Source organism: Pan troglodytes, chromosome 13 (assembly GCF_028858775.2).
Source record: "Pan troglodytes isolate AG18354 chromosome 13, NHGRI_mPanTro3-v2.0_pri, whole genome shotgun sequence".
Lineage (NCBI taxonomy): Eukaryota > Metazoa > Chordata > Mammalia > Primates > Hominidae > Pan > Pan troglodytes.
This window is the reverse complement of record NC_072411.2, coordinates 40,451,581-40,471,653: the sequence shown is the minus strand read 5'-3', so window position 1 is coordinate 40,471,653 and position 20,073 is coordinate 40,451,581. Positions and strand designations below refer to the sequence as shown.

The following is a 20,073-nucleotide window of genomic DNA, read 5'->3' as shown; positions in this document are numbered from 1 at the left end:
ATTTCCTTTGACTCTTATTTACAAGCCATCAGTCCTTTTCTGAGTTCATTTCTTTGCAGTACCTTACCAAATGCATCCAATAGCAACCAAAGAATGGTCCTAACATTATGTCTCCCAACCTCTCCACTTAAAGCCATGAGCTCATTTCGTATATTATCTTTCTTCCTAGTTATTCCAATTTGCCACTACATGGTAAGGGTCACATCTTTCCACTGTACATAAGTTTCCTGGTTATCCACTGTCCAGCAGTGAAGCTAATGCCACGTATTTCAGGTTTTGTGTTATGATAACACTCACTTTGGGGATCAATTTCTATACCAGTAAGTTTAGGCTGTAGAGTATAAGTTTAGTCTGTAGAATGTTAAGCCAAATCTTAGTTGCTTACAAAGACAAGGATTCATTTCTCATTCACATTACGGCTGGCTTATCAAAGGTCAGCTGAAACTTTGTTCTACATCTCTGCTTGTGATCAAGGCAGAGGAAGCAGTATCAATGGGAAATGTGTACAGCCTCATCATAGAGAGGGAACAGAGCATGGCATAACCATACAGTGGTACCCAATATCTTCTTCCAGTGGCCCAGGTCATTTCCAAGTATATTTCATTGGTTAAAAAAGTCCTGGGTTCACCATCACAGGGACACACAGTCCTCCTGCAGGGTGGGATACCTCAAGGTATATATGCCTGAAGTCAGCAGGGCAGGGTTGTATAATGCATTCACAGGGAGGTCACTGCTGGGCAAATAACTATGCCTGATACTTCATAAGGTGAAAGTGTAACCTCCCAAATGTAGGGGCAGATAATATTTTGACTAATAATACAATCACTTTTATTTCAACATGTTTCACAAGCAACTTGATAACAGAGTCAGTTTTATGCCTGTGCTCTAACTATATTTGAACTGACCTACTAGAACCCAAATTTCATGATGCCAGAGTCTACCTTTTGTCCAATTAAAAACATGCTTCCTATGATTAAGTATTAATTAAATTGAAAAAATGTATATATGTGTCTTTTGAAAACAATAGTTCATTCAAGGAATTCCATTATTAATAACTCCTGCTTAGTGATTAAAATGTTAATATTAAATTTTTTTCTGAAAAATATTTGTCTACAGAATATAACAGGAAACTGACTTTTTAAAACAAATTTCCTAGTCATTATTTGAAAAAGAAAATTTCAAAATTCAAGATATGCAATTGCCTGAAGGTATAGACTTAGAAATTTAACATTTAAAAACATTTTCTTCATTTTCTAAGCTTATATTTCATAACTGTACAAATTCTTAGCTATTCTACTATTACTTGTGGATTTGCTTAAAAGAAAGCTCTTTAGTGTTTAGTCAAACAATAGACAAAACTTTTAGCATGAAACATTATTTTATGGTAGACTCAGCAAGCTGAACTAGTAATATATTCTCTTATTTACTGAAACATTTGTTTTATATTTATTATTTTTGTATAAGGTAATACACTAATTTGTGATGAACTTTTAATTATACATTATTTGTAAAATTACTTTTTTCCTATGTAGCAAATTTTAAAATAGCCAGGGTAAGCCATGGAAATAAGCCAATGTCAAAGTTTGAAGGTCAAAGTAGTATGATCTAGTAGAAAGAACTGTGCCTTTGAGTGAAGTAGATTGAATAACTGATGCAAAGTTTTCCTTAGCTCTGGTAAAATAATCGATTCATTCCTTTGCTATGGCTTCATTTTAGCATTTTAGAGTGTGCTTCCTGCCTCCTTGACTTGGGTGTGCTTTAGCCAAAGGGAAATTAGCAAGTATGATGTAATCAGAGGCTTGAAATTTTTTATGAGTGGTTAGGCTTGTTTCCCTCTGCACTGTGCTTCTGCAGTGCCAGGAGAAGATTATGCCCCAGGTGCCTCTAGCATGAGTTCCAGTATGAGATGCACAAGAGGAGCTGCCCCAGCCCAGTCTCAGGCACTTGAACCCAAACTATATGCTCTTTGCTGAATACCACTGAGTTTTTGTGGTTGTGTATCATACTGTAAGAGCTAACTGACACTAGAACTGGAGACCTAGTTTAGTCTCATCTGTGCCTAGATACATGATGATGTCAACAGGATCCTCAGCCCTTCTATGTCCAGTCTCTCAATCTACTACTTGAGGGTAATAACACCTCTATCATAGCCTGGTTTTGAGAATAAATTAAGACAATACTATAGATGTGAAAGTGCTTTGAATAACTGTAAGATGTTACTAAAAGACATTTGGTTTTGAGGAGGGTGAGAGAGAGAAAGAGAGTAAAAGAGACAGAGAGACAGATGTTATATGACCCAACTCTAGGTCATAAAAGAGATGACCTATGTTTGTTCTTTGACCTAACAAGCTGGGAGAAGTTGAATAATAATCTGTGATTCGTCACTGAAAAATGCTTCCTTACAAAACAGTGTTACTCAGACTTCTTTGATGAGAATCCTTTCAGGTGTTCATTAAAAAGGGGAGGGGAGAAGAGGGAAAAAAGGAAAAAAAAAAAGATACACAAGCTTCTCTTTCCTAGATATTTCAATACAGGAAATATGGATATGGGTTGGGATGTAGAAATTTGTGTGTTGGAAGTGGTCCATGTGACTTTTTAGGATTAGGCAGATTTGGGAAATATTATGCATATAAAGTATCCTATAAATAAAAAATAAAAATGCAGATGATTATGAATAAACTAATGTTTGATTAAAAGATAATCAGATTCTAACATTTGAAAACAGGAAAAACCACCTCTGATTATTAAAAGACTTAGGAAGATAAAAAAGTTACTGGTATAATATTACATTAGGTTTTGGTGCTAAAACTCCTAATAATTCTTTTGTTTTTACTTTTTAAAAAATAACCTTCACATCAGAGAATAAATATGAAGACTAAAAACTAGAAATGGTATTAATGAGGTGATAGAGTTTTATCTGACTTATTGCAGACCTTCGTTTTACATTTGTGAAGTCTGCAGCAAGATAAAGAAATGGAGGCCTACATGCCATATGCTAATATTTAAATGTGATAAATCATCCTAAAAGCTGTTACATAACATATATTTTATCTTCCAATTGTTTCTAATATAACTTTTATAGCACATATAAAACCAAATTAAAAGATATGTGAATTACATCCATGGTTTTTACATAACTAAAAATTGGTAAAATACCAAAGACATCTGAATATAATTATTAAGAACAGAAATTTATATTCTCATAGTTCTGGAGGCTGGGAAGTCTAAGATCAAGGTGCTAGCATCTGGTTAGGGCTTTCTTGCTGTGTCCCCACATGGCAGATGAGCAGAAGAAAGTGAACCCGCTCCTTCAAGCCCTTTTTATGGTGGCACTAATCAATTCACGTTCCAAAGGGCCCCATTTCCCAACACTTTTGCTTTGGGGATTGTTTCCAATACATGAACTTTGGAGGAACACATTCAATCCACAGCAACTGGGAGGCAGCTTCTGACTCTGATACTGGAATTAGCACAGTCCTCATACATTCACCACATAAGGGCACAGTTGAGTTTGTAGGGCAAGAGGTGTGGAATAGCAATTACCTGGGAACTGAGCAGTACAGGGTTCTAGTGACATGATGCCAGTGTCAAGGACAGGGTCTTGAGTGGCAGAGGCACATATGTGCTTTTTAATAGGTATACTTGTGTGTGTGTGTGTGTGTGTATGTGTATGTATGTGTGTGTGTATGTGTGTGTGAGAGAGAGAGAGTTAGGAATTTGTGAAGACCCCTAAAGTATGAAACCCAGGAAGAAGCCTGAACTCTTTGAGGGTGTGTGTGAAATGGCAAGGTTGTTGATAACATTAGTGCCCATTTTGAAGGAACAAGATGGTGAGTTGTGACTAGCAAATATTTAGCATGCCAGGGTTAACTGGCCTGAACCATCACTTACATCTTTGAGTCTCAAAAAATGTATACAATATAAAGGGCTCCCTTTTCCTTTCCTTAACTCGCAACCACTCCTACTCTGAGGTGCACAGTTCCTTGTTGCTTTATGCCCTGTAGTGCCTTCTGTGATTCTTCCAGGCGTACCAATGTCTATTTGAACTTAAATCTAATTACTGAGAAAAATCGCTGAAACCCAGAAAACCTAACAAAATGTTTTTGTACTAGGCCTTGAAGTCCTAGGGATTGTTTTAAGTTCACTATGGATTGGAGGTGGGAAGGAAGCACCTTTTTTCTGGAGATTTCCATAGCATACAGCAGATTTTGTTTCTTGGCCTAGATAGATTCTTATTACTTCTTTCTACTGATCCTTCTGATAGTTTTAATGGAGCCATAACCCACTTGGCTAGATTTTAAGCATTATCTGCCTTTCCAAATGAGCTTATAATGTTAAGGACAGTCCCAGAACGCCCCAGATCAAAATACACCAAAGGAAAAGAAAAGAGACTTGGGGGGATACTTTCACACTGCAAGATGATGACATATACCCCCGATTAATCAAATTATAGCTAATCATAAATGCCAAGGTGATTTGAACAAATGAATTGCTTCAGCATACTGAAACTCTGATTTAAATTCTCAGGCCTCCATAATTTCAGAATCAATAAACACTTATTATTGTTTCCATTTGTACTGCTGAATAAATCACTGTGTAATTTTACCTCTTAATTCTTAAAGGTGTAATATAAAAATATTGATTTTAATAGTTTTTGTGCTATTAAAAGGGTATGTAATTCATACATACACAACTCTTTGGCATGGTGCCTAAGGCAGTGAAATTGTTGCTGCAAATAATGTGTAAAAACCTTTTATTAAAAATATTTTATTAAGGCATAACCATCATAAAGAAATGTGTACAAATTATAAGTTTACAACTTGCTGGGTTTTTGCAAAGTGAATACACTTGTATAGTCAGTCTCTGGACTAAGAAATATACCAGCACCCTAGGCACTAGCACCTGAAAAAAGATAACCACAATCTGACTTCTAACATCGCTGATTAGTTTTGCATAGTATTGAACTTTACGTAAGCTGAACCCCACAGTAGAAAAATCTTTGTTCCTGCTTTAAAAAACAAACACTCAATATTATGTTTATACAATCATCCATATATTTTGAGTTTAGCAATAATTTGTTCATTCTCATTGCTATTTAATGGGCCTCTGTGTGAATGTTGTATAATGTGCTTCTGTATGAACATAGCCAGGTTCTGGCTATGATGAATAATGGTGCTATCAACATTCTTATACATGTCTATTGATGTACACACGTATACATGCATTGTTGTGAACTACTGGGTCATAAATTATGCCTGTGTTCAGCTTTAGTTCATCATACTGAGCTAGTTTCTAAAATAATTGCATCAGCTTACACTCATAGTAGCAATGCCTCCTGGTTTACTTCCTCACCCACTTTGTCAACACTTGTTTTTTTCCATCTTTTTCATTTCAGCTCTTCTGGCAGGTGTGAAGTGGTATCTCACTGTGGCTAATAGGCATTATTTCTCTGGTGACTATGGATGTCATGCACATTTTCATAAGTTTAATGGCCATCTAGATATCCCTTTCTGTGAAGGACTTGCTCAAGTCTTTGTGCATTTTTCTATTAGAATGTGTCCTTTTTTAAATAAAAAATTGATTTGTACATTTTTAAATATCTGGGTTTTAGTCTTTTATGTATATTACAAACATTTTCTCCCATCTTAATGGCATTTTTAAATTATACTTTTTTGATCAACTGAAATTCTTAATTTTAATATAGTGTAATGTATTCACTTTTATTTTATTAGTTTTATTTTATTATTTTGTGTGTCCTGTTTAAGAAATCTGGCCAAGCGCGGTGGCTCACGCCTGTAATCCCAGTATTTTGGGAGGCCCAGGTGGGTGGATCACAAGGTGAAGAGATCAAGACCATCCTGTCCAACATGGTGAAACTCCGTCTCTAATAAAAATACAAAAATTAGCTGGGTGTGGTGGCACGCTCCTGTAGTCCCAACTACTCGGGAGGCTGAGGCAGGAGAGTCGCTTGAACCTGGGACGCAGAGGTTGCAGTGAGCTGAGATCGCACCACTGCACTCCAGCCTGGTGACAGAGCAAGATTCCGTCTCAAAAAAAAAAAAAAAAAAAAAAAAAAGACATCTTTGCCAAACCCAGTGTGATGAAGCTATTTTCCAATATATTTTTAGAAGTATGTGTGAGATAACTTTACTTAAAATTTTTTTTCTTATTAAGTATAGGAAAAAGATGCTGTTGAATATTATTAATATCTTGCATTTCTGTCTTATTTAAAGCAGTTGAAATTAATGTATGTGTTAACATTATTATATAAATATTTCTTGAAATGGTGCCTGAATAAGAACAGGGATAGTGAACTCAAGTAGCTTCATATCTAAGAGGAAAGAAAATAAATATATGTAAATAATTATGCAAATAAAAAGAAATAATTGCCACAAAAGGTGCAGATAAGGGGACATGGGATTTTTTTTCTTTCTCTTTTTGGGTGGGTGACAGGGAAGTCTGCATGAAAGAGATGACATTTTAATCAAGCCCTGAAGTATAGATAGAATTGGGGCGTGAGATAAAATGAAGGCATTTTGGAGAGTGAACACAGAATAAACAAATGATCAGAATAGAAAAGGTGTGGTATACATGTAAACATAGAGGTAATTTAACCAAATAGCTTATATAAAATATGACTAAAAAATTACTGACCTGAATTATTGGAAAGCAAACACAACAGGAAATAGAGTCTAGATGCATTGCGTGTCATTTTCTACAAAGTGGTTATATTAACACTTTTTAATTGTATTAACAGAAACCAAATCTAGCCAGTTTATACCTAAAGAGCAACAGGGAAAGTGGTTATTTTGTGGAATCTAAGGGTAGGGAAGCAGGTAGAATTCAGAACTAAAGGCTGGAGTTCCACAGTGACCCAGGTAGTCTTCTCTCTACCAATTTATCTCCCTCTCAGGGCATGTCTGTTTTATTCTGCTCCTTTGCTATAGAATTGCTTCTTCGCTTCTCAGGCAAGATATTAGAAAATAGCTTCTAAAAGCTCTTAAATAGATCTCCCTAGTCAAGATGTCAGACAGATGTATCTGGAATCTGAAATTCCCTGGGAAAGGGGCTCATTGGCTCAGTTTCAGTCAAGGGCCCCATTCCTGGTCCAATCAACTATGACAGGGCAGGGCATAGGAGGTATGTAGTAGGAGGCACCATATTCACTAATGTGATTTCTGGGAAACTCACCAATATAACCAAAGGGATCTGGAGGCCAAGGAGGAAGTTTTTTCTCAGAAAAGGGGAAAGTGGATTGTATAATCAATAGAAGAGGAGTCATCTTAGAAAGCTATGATAATAGCTATTATTTATTAAGGATATACAGCAGTTTTTTAAAAAATCTTTTTATTTTAAAGTGATTATATATTTACAGAAGAATTGTGCAGATGAGAGAATGCCTGAATAGCTTTCATCCAGCTTCCCCTAACATTAGTCTTTTATGTAACCATGGTATATTTACTAAAACCAAGACTTAACATTGGCATACTATTATATTATCTAAACTGCAGACTTTATTCAGGTTTCACAAGTTTTCCTACTGATGTCTTTTTTCTGCTCCAGAATTAAATCCAGGATATCAGATATTGCATTAGTCATCATGACATCATCATAGTCTCCTCTAATCAGTCTCTGTTTGTTCTTTGTTTACTTCGACAGTTTTGAAGAATATTGGTCAGGTATTTGTAGAGGGTCCCTCAGCTTGGGGTTTTCTAATGTTTTCTCATGATTTGACTGAGGTTCTGGGCAAGAAGAATATCACAGAGGTGATACATTCTCTGATAGCGTCATATCATGTTATCAGAGGTATGTGATATCAACATGACTACTACTAGTGATATAAGCTTTCTTCACTGAAAACTTACGAGGAATTTGTGAACAAATGTTAAAACCACCACAGTAATTGATAAATATTTTGAGCATGATACTTTAAGTCTAAGCAAATATACTCTTTCCTTATAAAGATCCACCCACAAATTTTAGCATTCATCTATGGATCCTGCCTACAGCCATCACAGGTTGAGTATCCCAAATATAAAATTCCAAAATCCAAAACTTTTTGAGCACTGACAATGCTAAAACAAAATGCTCATTGCAGCATGTTGAATTTCGACTTTTCAGATTTGGGGTGCTCAACCAGTAAATATAATAAAAATATTCCAAAATCAAAAAACATTCTAAAATACTTCTGGCTCCTAGCATTTCAGATAAGGGATTCCCAGCCTGTATCATAGTATGTAATGGTGATATTATTTTTCCTTAATTTCCTTTCTGTTTCTTCTTTAAAATTCTTTTCTAAAGAATATTCTTTTATTTTCCCCAGTTTATTTATGTATTTAATCATTTGTTTAGATCAGTATGAACTGGATATTTATTTAATTTTGGGTGGTCATAATCCAGTATTATCTCTATTTATTTTGTTAAAATTATTCCATCTTTGCCCATTTAAAAATGTTTCAGGTGGCTCTTATGTCCTATTGATATGTACCCATCCTTTGTTTTGTTATTGTTAAAGCACTTTCTTTTTTCTGGCACTACAAGATGGCCCAGATTTATTTGTATTTTTGCTGCCCTGGTCCTAGAATCAGCCATTTCTCCAGGGAGTTCTTATTCTTTTTATTGGAGAATAGTATTTAGTAATTAAGATATGGATATTAGATGTGCTGATTGATATTGGAATATCTGCTTCTAAGTCCTCTCTGCTCACAAAGCTAGGAAATATGTATATGTATGTTAAGTCATGCATACATACATATCAATAATTATTCCTATATCTATTTGCAAATATTTTAAAATAAACATGGGTTTATGCTGATATCTCTGACTGTAATTCAGTATCATGGGATTTATTTTAGCCTTTCCTCATCATTCCTTGGTAATTTTATTCTACAATAGTGACAAAAACTCATGCCAGGTACTTTATCTATGATATAATATTAAATTGTCACAACTGTACTTTAAGGATGATCTCCATAACTGATGGAAAATTACAAACTTAATAAGCTTTCATAATTTGTGTAAGGCACAAAGAAAGTAAATGGAGCTTCGTGGCAGTAGACTCAGCAGCAGGCCCACCTGTGAACATGATGGTGACCCCACCTTCCTATAGACCCTGAAGGTAGCCACACCCATTTGTGGACTCCAGTGGCAGCCCAGGCCAGCCACAGACCCCAACAGTAGGACTGCCCCCTGCAAATACCTGCAACAGGCCCACCAAAGACACACATGCCTGTGAACACTGTCCCCCAGCTGACCTGTGAACTGTGCCAGTTTATATACCTGGAATATCTGACTGAGTTGACTGGCAAAGATCTTTCCCTGCTAACACCAGTTAGTAACAACTAGAAGAGGTGACTGCTTCCTCAAGTGCACAGACATTAACAAAAGGTTACAGAAATCCTGAAAAATCAGGCAACCATGATACCATCAAAGAAACTCAATAGAACACTAGTAAATGACAATAAACAAATAGAGATCTAAAAAAAATTAACAAATAATTAAAAATAGTAGACTTAAGGAAACTTAAGGAGCTACAAGAGAACATAGACAATGAAACTAAATCAGGAAAACAATACATGAACAAAAGGAGAAGTTCAACAGAGAAATAGAAACCATAAGAAAGAATCAAACTGAAATCCTGGAACTAAAGAATACAATGTCTGGTCTGAAAAATTTACTAGCAATCTTCATTTCACAGCAGGCTAAATCAAACAGAAGGAGTCGGTGAATTCAATGGCAGTTAATTTGAAATTATACAGTCAGAAGAACAAAAAGAAAAAAGAACAAAAAAGAGTGAAAAATCTTATGGGAGTTATGGGACACCATCAAATGAAACAATATACCCATTATGGAAGTCCAAGAAGGAAAATAAAAAGAGAAATGGGAAGAAATCTTATTTTTAAAAATAATGGGCCAGGCGCAGTGGCTCACACCTGTAATCTCAGCACTTTAGGAGTCCGAGGTGGGTGAATCATGTGAGGTCGGGAGTTCGAGACCAGCCTGACTAACATGGTGAAACCCCGCCTCTACTAAAAATACAAAACTAACCAGGTGTGGTGGCTGGGACCTGTAATCCCAGCTACTTGGGAGTCTGAGATGTGAGAATTGCTTGAACCCGGGAGGCAGAGGTTGCAGTGAGCTGAGATTGTGGCATTGCACCTTACCCTGGGAGACAGAGCGAGACTCTGTCTCAAAAAGAAAAAAAATGACTAAAAATATTCCAAATCTAGGTAAGAAAATAGACATTCTGATTCATGAAACCCAAAGATTCCTAAATAGGCTGAACCCGAAGAGGTATACTGGAAAAACATTATAATTACGTTATAAAAGTCAGAGAGAATTTTAAAAACAGCAAGAGAAAGAAACTTTTCACACAAAAGGGAACTTCCATCAGCAGACTTCACAGCAGAAATGTTACAGGCCAGCATATCCAGCTTCAGCAGTCTCAGCTCCACCAGCTGGAGAATAAATGGGATTTGCACGAACTCCACTCTGAACTGAAACAGAGATTGCAGTGTTAATATCTCTTTCTTCTGATTGTTATTAACAGTTCCTCAGAAAATTAAATGTTGTCAGAAGACAGAGAAGCTCAGGAGGGTGAATTGTTGGCCCTGGAGAGTATTTATGATGGGGATGAATTTAGAAAAGCAGAGTCTGTTCAAAGTGGAGAAACCAGGTTCCATTTGGATTTGCCACAGAATTTCAAGATATTTGTGAGTGCTATCTGCTCTATGCAAGCACGTAGACATCCTATGGGAAGAACACCATGGCAGCGTGGTCCTTTTTGCCTGGATGCAGTTTCTTAAGGAAGAGACCCTAGTGTACTTGAATATTGTCTCTCCTTTTGAGCTCAAGATGGGTTCTCAGAAATAAGTGTAGAGAATGACAGTCCAAGCCTCTCCCAGCACAGAGCTAGATACTGGAGGAGCTGCTGGATCTAATGTAGGCCAAGAGGAAATTGTGGATGAGAGAGCTGTGCGGATGTGGAATCACTGTCAAGTCTAATCCAGAAAATCTTGGACTTTGATCAAGCTCAGCACATAAAATGCTTTAATAGTAAATTTTTCCTGTGCAATATGTTTCTGTGAGAAGCTGGGCAGTGAATGCATGTACTTCTTGGAGGGCAGGTATGTACACTGCAAAGCTTGTCTGAAGGACGACTTTGAACTCCAGATCAGAGATAGTCAGGTCCAATGCCTCAACTGCCCAAAACCAAAGTGTCCTTCCATGGCCACTCCTGGTCAGGTCAAAGAGCTAGTGCCTGTTATCACTGCCTTCTCCTCCAGTCCACTTTGAACCGGATGGCACATGTGGTGTACTGCCCCCACTCATGCTGCCCAGCTGCCCGTGATGCAGAATCCTGGCTGCAGCATGGGCATCTGCTCTAGCTGCAATTTTGCCTTCTGTACCTTGGGCAAATTGACCTACCATGGGGTCTCTCTATGTAAGGTGACTGCAGATAAATTAATAGACTTATGAAATAAATCCCTGAATGCAGATGAGGCCAATAAAAGATTTTTGTAACAAAGGTATCGTAAGAGGGTTATTCAGAAGGCACTGGAAGAGATGGAAAGTAAGGAGGGGCTAGAAAAGAACTCAAAGAGCTGCCATGTTGTGGAACTCCCATAGAGAAATTGATGAATGTAATAAGATGACATGTACTGGCTGTATGCAATATTTCTGTTGGATTTGCATGGGTTCTTTCTCTAGAGCAGACTCTTACAAACATTTCACTGATCCTACCTCATCATGTTTTAATGGGCTGTTTCATGCTGTGGATGTTAATGGAGATATTTGGGAAGATGGGATTGAAGACTAGTTAATGACTGCTCAAGATATGGAAGTGGATTGGTTTTCCCTAATCTTTTGTCAAGTACACAAAGTAGCCTTGCAGGATATTTATGGCACTACTTATTCACTCTTCCTGTATAGAAGATATGGAAGAACAAGTTTTATATTTTCATGTGGTACTACTGATGATGGTGCATTCATACATTTTTAATGTAATGTAAGTTGAGCAAAATTATAAGCCAAAGCTTCAGAAAATGAAACAACAGAATATTAAATATAATGTGTGCAAAGCACTGAATAGTTAAATATTTATTTTCTCCCCAAAGCTTTAGGTAGGAAAAGAGGGGTCAAGAGTTAAACTTAGAGACCCTTTTTGTCTCTGAGAAGCATCCCTCTAAGGCATTCTGTTGGAGCTCCCTCAGTACTACTCCTTACAACAGGGGTGGGTAGAAGGCTTCTGAAAATTATACTGCGAGTCTGATCTAATTTACTCCATGTTACTCACATTCTTTCCAACCTAAATTTTGGCCAAGTCAGTTCTCTTTGGAGGGAGCCCTGTATTCTGTAACTGACTGGGTGGTCCAGTGTTATTTTGATATACTGTTTTTCAGAATGGAAATTTATAATACTTTAAAAATATTTTGTAATACCACAAATACTGTTGGGCACTTGATATTTATTAGTGGTGTATATGATCCACTGGTTTCAGGCCAAATCTAGAATTTAGTGATACTGGCTCAGAAGAATTTAAGTTCTTTTCAACCTTCCTGGGCATCAGAGCCTAGATTCAAAATGACTTGTCTTTACTACTTTTGTTCCACATTCCCCCTCTTTACCTTTGCCCTACCTTCTGTTTGTAAGGACACTTTTAATATTAATTCCAGCAATGTCTGTTTTTATTTCCTCTGCTGGAATAGGAGAAAGCCTAATATATTCCCAAGTTGAAAGTTCTTGAATTATCCACATTTAGCACCGTATATGCCTGTAGTGACTGTATAATCTGTCTATACCACTGTAGTTCCAGTCCTGACTTTCTGAATTCTTTTTAAATATCTTCTCTAACAAGCTATGGGAATTTGGCTTCCATTTTTTTTTTTTTTTTTTTTTTTGCAATGGCAGTATTTTGGGTGATAATTTTGGATTGATACCTATTCCTTTTTCTGGGTTTTCTTGGCTTTTTGAAAAATTGTCTTTTCTTATAGTTTGGTGAGTGGCTTGGTAGCAAAGTAAGATTTTTTTGGAAAAGAGGACAGAAAAATTGAACTGCTGCTTGAGAACATATTCTTTTTTCCTACTGTGTCATTGAAAATTGAGGAATCACTTTTAACTGTTTTAGGTGTGTGTATCCAAAGAGTGAGCAAGGACTATGTTTCTGGATTGTCAAAGGGGATGCTTAATCTTAAAAATAAAAATAAATTTTAAAATCATCTTATTAAAAAGAAAGAAATGTTACAGGCCAGGAAAGAATGGGATGATACATTCAGCATACTGAAAGGAAAAAAAAAATCTGTATTATATTGCTGATGCTGGGTATCTGTATTATACCCAACTAAACTGTCCTTTAAAAATGATGGAGAGATGGTCAGGCGCGGTGGCTTACGCCTGTAATCCCAGCACTTTGGGAGGCGAGGTGGGCGGATCATGAGGTCAGGAGATTGAGACCATCCTGGCTAACATGGTGAAACCCCGTCTCTACTAAAAAAATATTTTGCCAGGCATGGTGGTGGGTGCCTGTAGTCCCAGCTACTCGGGAGGCTGAGGCAGGAGAATGGCGTGAACCCTGGAGGCGGAGCTTGCAGTGAGCCGAGATCGCGCCACTGCACTCCAGCCTGGGTGAAAGAGTGAAACTCTGTCTCAAAAAAAAATAAAAATAAATAAAAAAAAAAAGATGGGGAAATAAAGACTTTCCCAAACTAACAAAAGCTAAAGGAGTTTGTCACCACTAGATCTACCTTATAAGAGGTATTAACAGTGAAATGAAAAAAAAAAAAGTTAAACAGCAACACCAAGACATATGAAATTATAAATCTCACTATAAAGGTCAATATAAAGATAAACAAAGAATATTGTAATGTTGTAATGGTGACACATAAATTACTTTTAACACTATAATGAGTTAAAAGACAACATTATTAAGAATTCCTGTAACAACAGAAATTTGTTAATGGAAACATAATATAAAAAAGAAGTAATATCCGACATCAATAACATAAAGTTGTGGAGGAGTAAAGTGTAAATTTCTGTATGCAATTGTAGTTAAGATGTTGTCAGCTTCAAATAGACTGTCACAATTATAAAATGTTCAATTCAAGCCTTATTGTAACCATAAGAAAAAACCTCCAGTAGGTACACCAAAGATAAAGAGAAAAGAATCAAAGTATATAACTACAAAAGCCATCAAAACACAATAAAGATAGCAAGAGAGGAAGAAAGGAAGAGAAAAACTATAAAAGAGACAGAAAACAATTAACAAAATGTCAAGTTAATTGTAGTGTACTTACCTATCACTAATTACTTTAAATTTAAAGGGCTAAACTCCCCAATCAAAAGACATAAATGGCTGAGTGGATTTAAAAGAACAGGTAATAGCCAACTATATGCTGTGTACAAGAGACCCAATTTAAGTGACACACTTAGGCTAAAAGTGAAGGGGTGGCAAAAGATAGTCCATGTAAAAAGTAGCCAAAAGAAAGCAGGAGTGGCTACATTTATATCAGACAAAATACACTTTAAATCAAAGAATTACATAAGAGACAAATAAGGTCATTAAATGATGATAAAGGGCCAATTTTATAAAAAGATTAACAATTATAAATATATATTCGCCCAACATCAAAGACCCTAAGTATATAAAGCAAACATTTTGGAATTGAAAGAAGAAATAGAAACATAATACTAGTAAGTAATTTTTTTTTTTTTTAGATGGAGTCTCACTCTGTCGCTGGAGTGCAGTGGCATGATCTTGGCCCACTGCAACCTTCGACTCCCTGGTTCAAGCAATTCTCCTGCCTCAGCCTCCCAAGTAGCTAGGATTACAGGCACGTGCCACCATGTCCAGCTAATTTTGTTTTTTGTATTTTCAGTAGAGACGGGGTATTACCATGTTGGTCAGGATGGTCTCGAACTCCTGACCTTGTGATCTGCCTGCCTCAGCCTCCCAAAGTGCTGGGATTACAGGCGTGAGCCACTGCTCCTGGCCATAAGTAACTTTAATACCCCACTCTCAATAAAGGATATATCATCTAGATAGAAAATCAATAAAACAGCAGAACTGAAGAATACTATAGGCTAAATGGACCTAACAGACATATATAGAGCATTCTACTCAATATCAGCAGAATACTCATTCTTCCCAAATACACGTAAACATTCTCCAGCATAGAGTCCATGCTAGATCACAAAACAATTCTCAACAAATTCAATAAAATTAAAATCATTTAAAGTATTTTACCTGATCATAATGGAATGAAACTAGAAATCAATAATAGAAAGAAGCTGGAAAAATTCACAAAAATGTGGAAATTAAACAACACATTCTTAAATAACTATTGGGTCAAATAAAAATAAAAAAGGAAATTAAAAAATATCTTGAAACAAACAAAAACAAAACATACCCAAACTTTTGGGATATAGGCAAAGCAGTACTAAAAGGGAAGTTTATAGAAATAAACATCTGCATTGAAAAAGAAGAAAGATCTCAAATTAACAAGGTAACTTTGTACCTCAAGAAACTAGAAAAAGAAAAAATGAAGTCCCAACTTAGCAGAAGAAAAAAAATAGAGTAGAAATAAATGAAATACAGAATAGGAAAACAATAGAAAAAGAATCAATGAAATTCTTTGTTCTTTGAAAAGATAAAGAAGATTAACAAACCTAGGCTAACTAAGGAAAAAAGAGAAGATTCAAATAAAATCAGAAATGAAAGTAGAGATACTGCAGTTGATGTCACCAAAATCAAAAGGATTGTAGGGACTCTGACAAACAATTATACATCAACAGTTTGAACAAACTAGAAGAAATGGATAATTCCTAGAAACATGCAACCTACTAACACAGAATAAAGAAGAAATAGCACTTCTGAACAGACCAATAACAAGTAAGGACATTGAAGCAGTAATAATAATAATAAAAAAACCTTTCAATAAATAAAAGCCCAGAACCAGATGGCTTCAGGGATAATTTTATCAAACATTTAAAGAAGACATACCAATTTGTCATAAACTTAAAAAAAATAAAAGAACAAGAAACATTTCCAAATTCAGTTTTTGAGGCATCATTCAGTTACCAAAGGCACCACAAGAAAAGGAACTATAGGCTAATATCTTTTATAAAAATAGATGCAAAAATCTTCACAAAATACTAGCCAACCAAATTCAACAGCACGTTTAAAAGGATCATACACTATGACAAAGTAGGATTTATTCCTGGGATGCAAGGATGGTTTACATTAACAGAATGAAGAGTAAAAATCACATTATAATCTCAATAGATTTAAGAAAAGCATTTGATAGAATTCAACACTCTTCCATAATAAAAACTCAACATATTATATATAGAAGGAAATGACTTCATACAATAAAGGCCATTTATGATTAGCCCACAGCTCACATCATACCAATGGTGAAAAGCTGAAAGCTTTCCCTCTAGCATCCAGAACATGGTAAGGATACCACTCTTGCCTCTCCTATTTACCATAATAATGGAAGTCCTAGCCATAGCAAATAGGCAAGACAAAGAAATAAAAGACATCCAAGTGACAAAGGAAGAAGTAAAAATCATCCTGATTGCAAATGATGTCATCTTATTTGTAGAAAGCCTATAGATACCACAAAAATAATATAAAAATTAATAAATAGATTCAGTAAAGTTTCAGGACACAAAATCAACATGTAAAAATCAATTGCACTTTGATACGCCAACAAGGAATTTCCTGAGAAGGAAATTAAGAAAAAATTATACTTACAATAGCATCAAAACAGGTAAAATACTTAGGAATAAACTTAACCCAGGAGGCAAAAGACTTCTACACTGAAAATTATAAAATATTGTTGAAAAAATTAAAAACATGAATTAATGGAAGGATGTTTTGTGTTCATAGATTGGAAGAGTTAATATTGTTAAAATCTTTATACTATTGAAAATAATCTACACATTCAATGAAATATTCATGAAAATCCTGATGGCAATTTTTGCAGGCATAGAAAAAAACCAATTCTAAAGTTTATTTGGAACCACAAAAGATCCTGAATAGCCAATGTAATTTTGAGAATAAAGAACAAAGCTGTTCATGCTCTCTGATTTCATAATATATAACAATCTACAGAAATAAATACACTATGGTACTTACTTAAATGCAGCCATATAGATAAATGAAACAGAATAGAGAGCCCAGAAACAAAACTATACACATAAAGTCAACTAATCTTTGATGATGGTATCAAGAATACATAATGGGGAAAAGATAGTCTCTTCAATAAATGGTATTGGGAAAACTGGATACCCACAGGCAAAGAATGACTTTGGATTCTTATCTCATACCATATACAAAAATCAACTCAAAATGATTTAAGGGCTTCAGTGCAAAACCTGAAGCAAAACTCTTAGAAGAAAACAGAGTAAAAGCTTCCAGACATTGGATTTGACAATGATTTCTTGGATATGACACCAAAAGCGTAGGTAACAAAAGCAAGCATAGACAAGTGGGATTATATCAAACCAAGAAGCTTCTTCACAACGAAGAGAACACTCAACAAAAAGTAAAGACAACCTACTGAATGGGTGAAAGTATTTGCAAACCATCCATTTGATAAGGGGTTAATATCAAAAACATATAAGATTTAGTAGACATTTCACCAGAGAAGACATATAAATAGCCAATAAGTATATGCAAAGGTACTCAACATCACTAATTGTCAGGGAAATGCAAATCAAAACAATGGTATATCACCTCACACCAGTTTAAAAGGCTATTATTTAAAAAACCCAAAAGGTAGCAAGTTTTTTCAAGGATGTAGGGAAAAGGGAACCCTGTACACTGTTGGTGGGAATGTATTAATGTATTATTAATGTATTATTAATGTAATAACTTGGTGCAGCTGCTATTGAAAACAGTATGGAGTTTCCTAAAAAAGTAAAAATATAATTACCATATGATTCAGCAATCCCATTTCTGAGTGTTTATTCAAAGAAATTGAAATCTGGATCTCAAAAATATATCTGCACTGTCATGTTCATTGCAGCATTACTCACAATAGCCAAGATATAGAAATACCCTAAATGTCCATAGACAAATGGATGGATAAAGAAAACGTGGTATATTCATATAATGGAATATGATTAACCTTACACAAGAAGGAAACCTTGCCATTGCGATAATACGAATGGAACTAAAAGACATTATGCTAAGTGAAATAAGCAGGCACAGGAGGGCAAGTACTGCATAAAACCACCTTTATGAGGAATCTGAAATAGTAAAACTCGTAGAACCAGAGAGCAGAATAGTGGTCATCTGAGGCTGGGGGGAGGGGAAAGGAAGAGGTGTCATTCAAAGAGTACAAAATTTTAGTTATGCAAGATGAGTAAGTTCTGGAGGTCTACTGTACAACGAAGGGCCCATAGTTAACAATAATGTATAGTATACTTAAACATTTGCTGAGAGGGTAGATCGTTTATTAAGACCTCTTACCACAAAAGAAAATGCTTATAAATGCATAAAAATAAAAATAATAAAGATGGCAGGAAGAAATGTTGGCAAGTGATGAGTTCAAGTTTATAACCTTTGTTGTGATGATGGTTTCAAGATTATACGCTTATCTCTGAACTCATCAAGTTGTGCACATTAATTATGTGCAGTTTTTTGTATGCTAATCATCCCCAATAAAGTGTTTAAAAAAAGAAATGGGTGGAGCCCATGGATTGAAAAAAGTTACCTTAATGTCATGCTTAAGTGACTACACACTTAATAGTGACTACACACTTATCGTTGACTACACACTTAATAGAACTTTCCTGGTGAAGAAATTTTTAGAGGCTGATCTTTTTAAAAAACAGATTGAGATACAACTTACATCTTATAAAATCTATCCTTTTAGACTGTATAATTAAGTGCTTTTTAGTATATTCACAGTGCCTTGCAACCATCAACACTAATTTTTGGACATTTTAATCTTCCCTCCTCGCCAAAACCCCATAGCCATTAGCTTTCTCTTTTCCTTACTCATTAACCCTAGTCTATAGAAACCACTAATCTAGATATGTCTCTATAGATGTGCCATTTCAGGACATTTTGAATAAATGAAATAACATAATATGTGGTTATTTGTGTTTGGCTTTTTACTTAGCATAATATTTCAAGATTCATATACATTATAGCACTAGTACTTATTTTCTTTTTAAGAAATTGACTATTTTTTAGAGCAGTTTTAGATTCACTGCAAAACTGAGCAGAAGGTACAGAGATATATGTCCCTCTACCCCTGTACTTGTGTGGCCTCCTCCATTACCAACATCCTCCATTGAGTGGTACATTTGCTACAGTTGATGAGGTTACACTGACACATCACCATCACCCAAAGTCTGTAGTTTAAATTAGGGTTTACTCTTGATGCTGCACATCCTATGAGCTTGGACAAATTTTTAATTACACATACTCACCATGCAGATTATGATACTATAGTATGACACTATACTAATCCCCTAACTCCTGGAGACCACTGATCTTTTTACTATCTTCATAGTTTTGCCTTTTCCAGAATGTCATATCATTGGGAACATACAGTATGTAGCCTTTTCAGATTGGCCTCTTTCATTTAGTAATATGCATTTGTATTTCCTCCCTGTCTTTTTATGGCCTGATAACTTATTTCTTTTTGACATTAAATAACAATTCATTGTGCCTGGACATACCATCATTTATCCATTCACCTACTGAAGGACGTCTTAGTTGCTTCCAAGTTTTGGCAATTATGAATAAAGCTGCAATAAACATCCATGTACAGGTTTTTGTGTGGAAGTAAGTTTTCAGCTCCTTTGAATAGATACCAAGGAGTGCAATTGTGTGGCTGACTGCCACAGTTACTACTTGAGACTGTCACTACTGGTACTACTTGAGACCATTATTATGAGACTAAATGAAGGGACGAACATAGAAATGAAAACTTAAGACAAAAGAAACTGTTTTAAAAGAAGGGGTCAGGAGAAGAAGAAGAGAGCTACCTGCTTCTGGTGAGCAAAGGCAGCCCCTGAGCTTCGACAGCCTTTCGTATTTACTGGGGAGAAAGAGCG

At 35.6% G+C, this 20,073-nt stretch overlaps 1 long non-coding RNA gene and 1 pseudogene across 2 annotated transcripts in view; both read left to right on the top strand.

Moving 5' to 3' along the window:
• Positions 1-20,073, top strand: part of LOC129143307 (uncharacterized) — a 425,562-nt gene that overhangs the window by 77,897 nt on the left and 327,592 nt on the right. The gene's annotated exons all lie outside the window — the stretch shown is intronic.
• LOC107973693 (E3 ubiquitin-protein ligase RNF14-like) lies at positions 6,142-18,688 on the top strand (annotated as a pseudogene).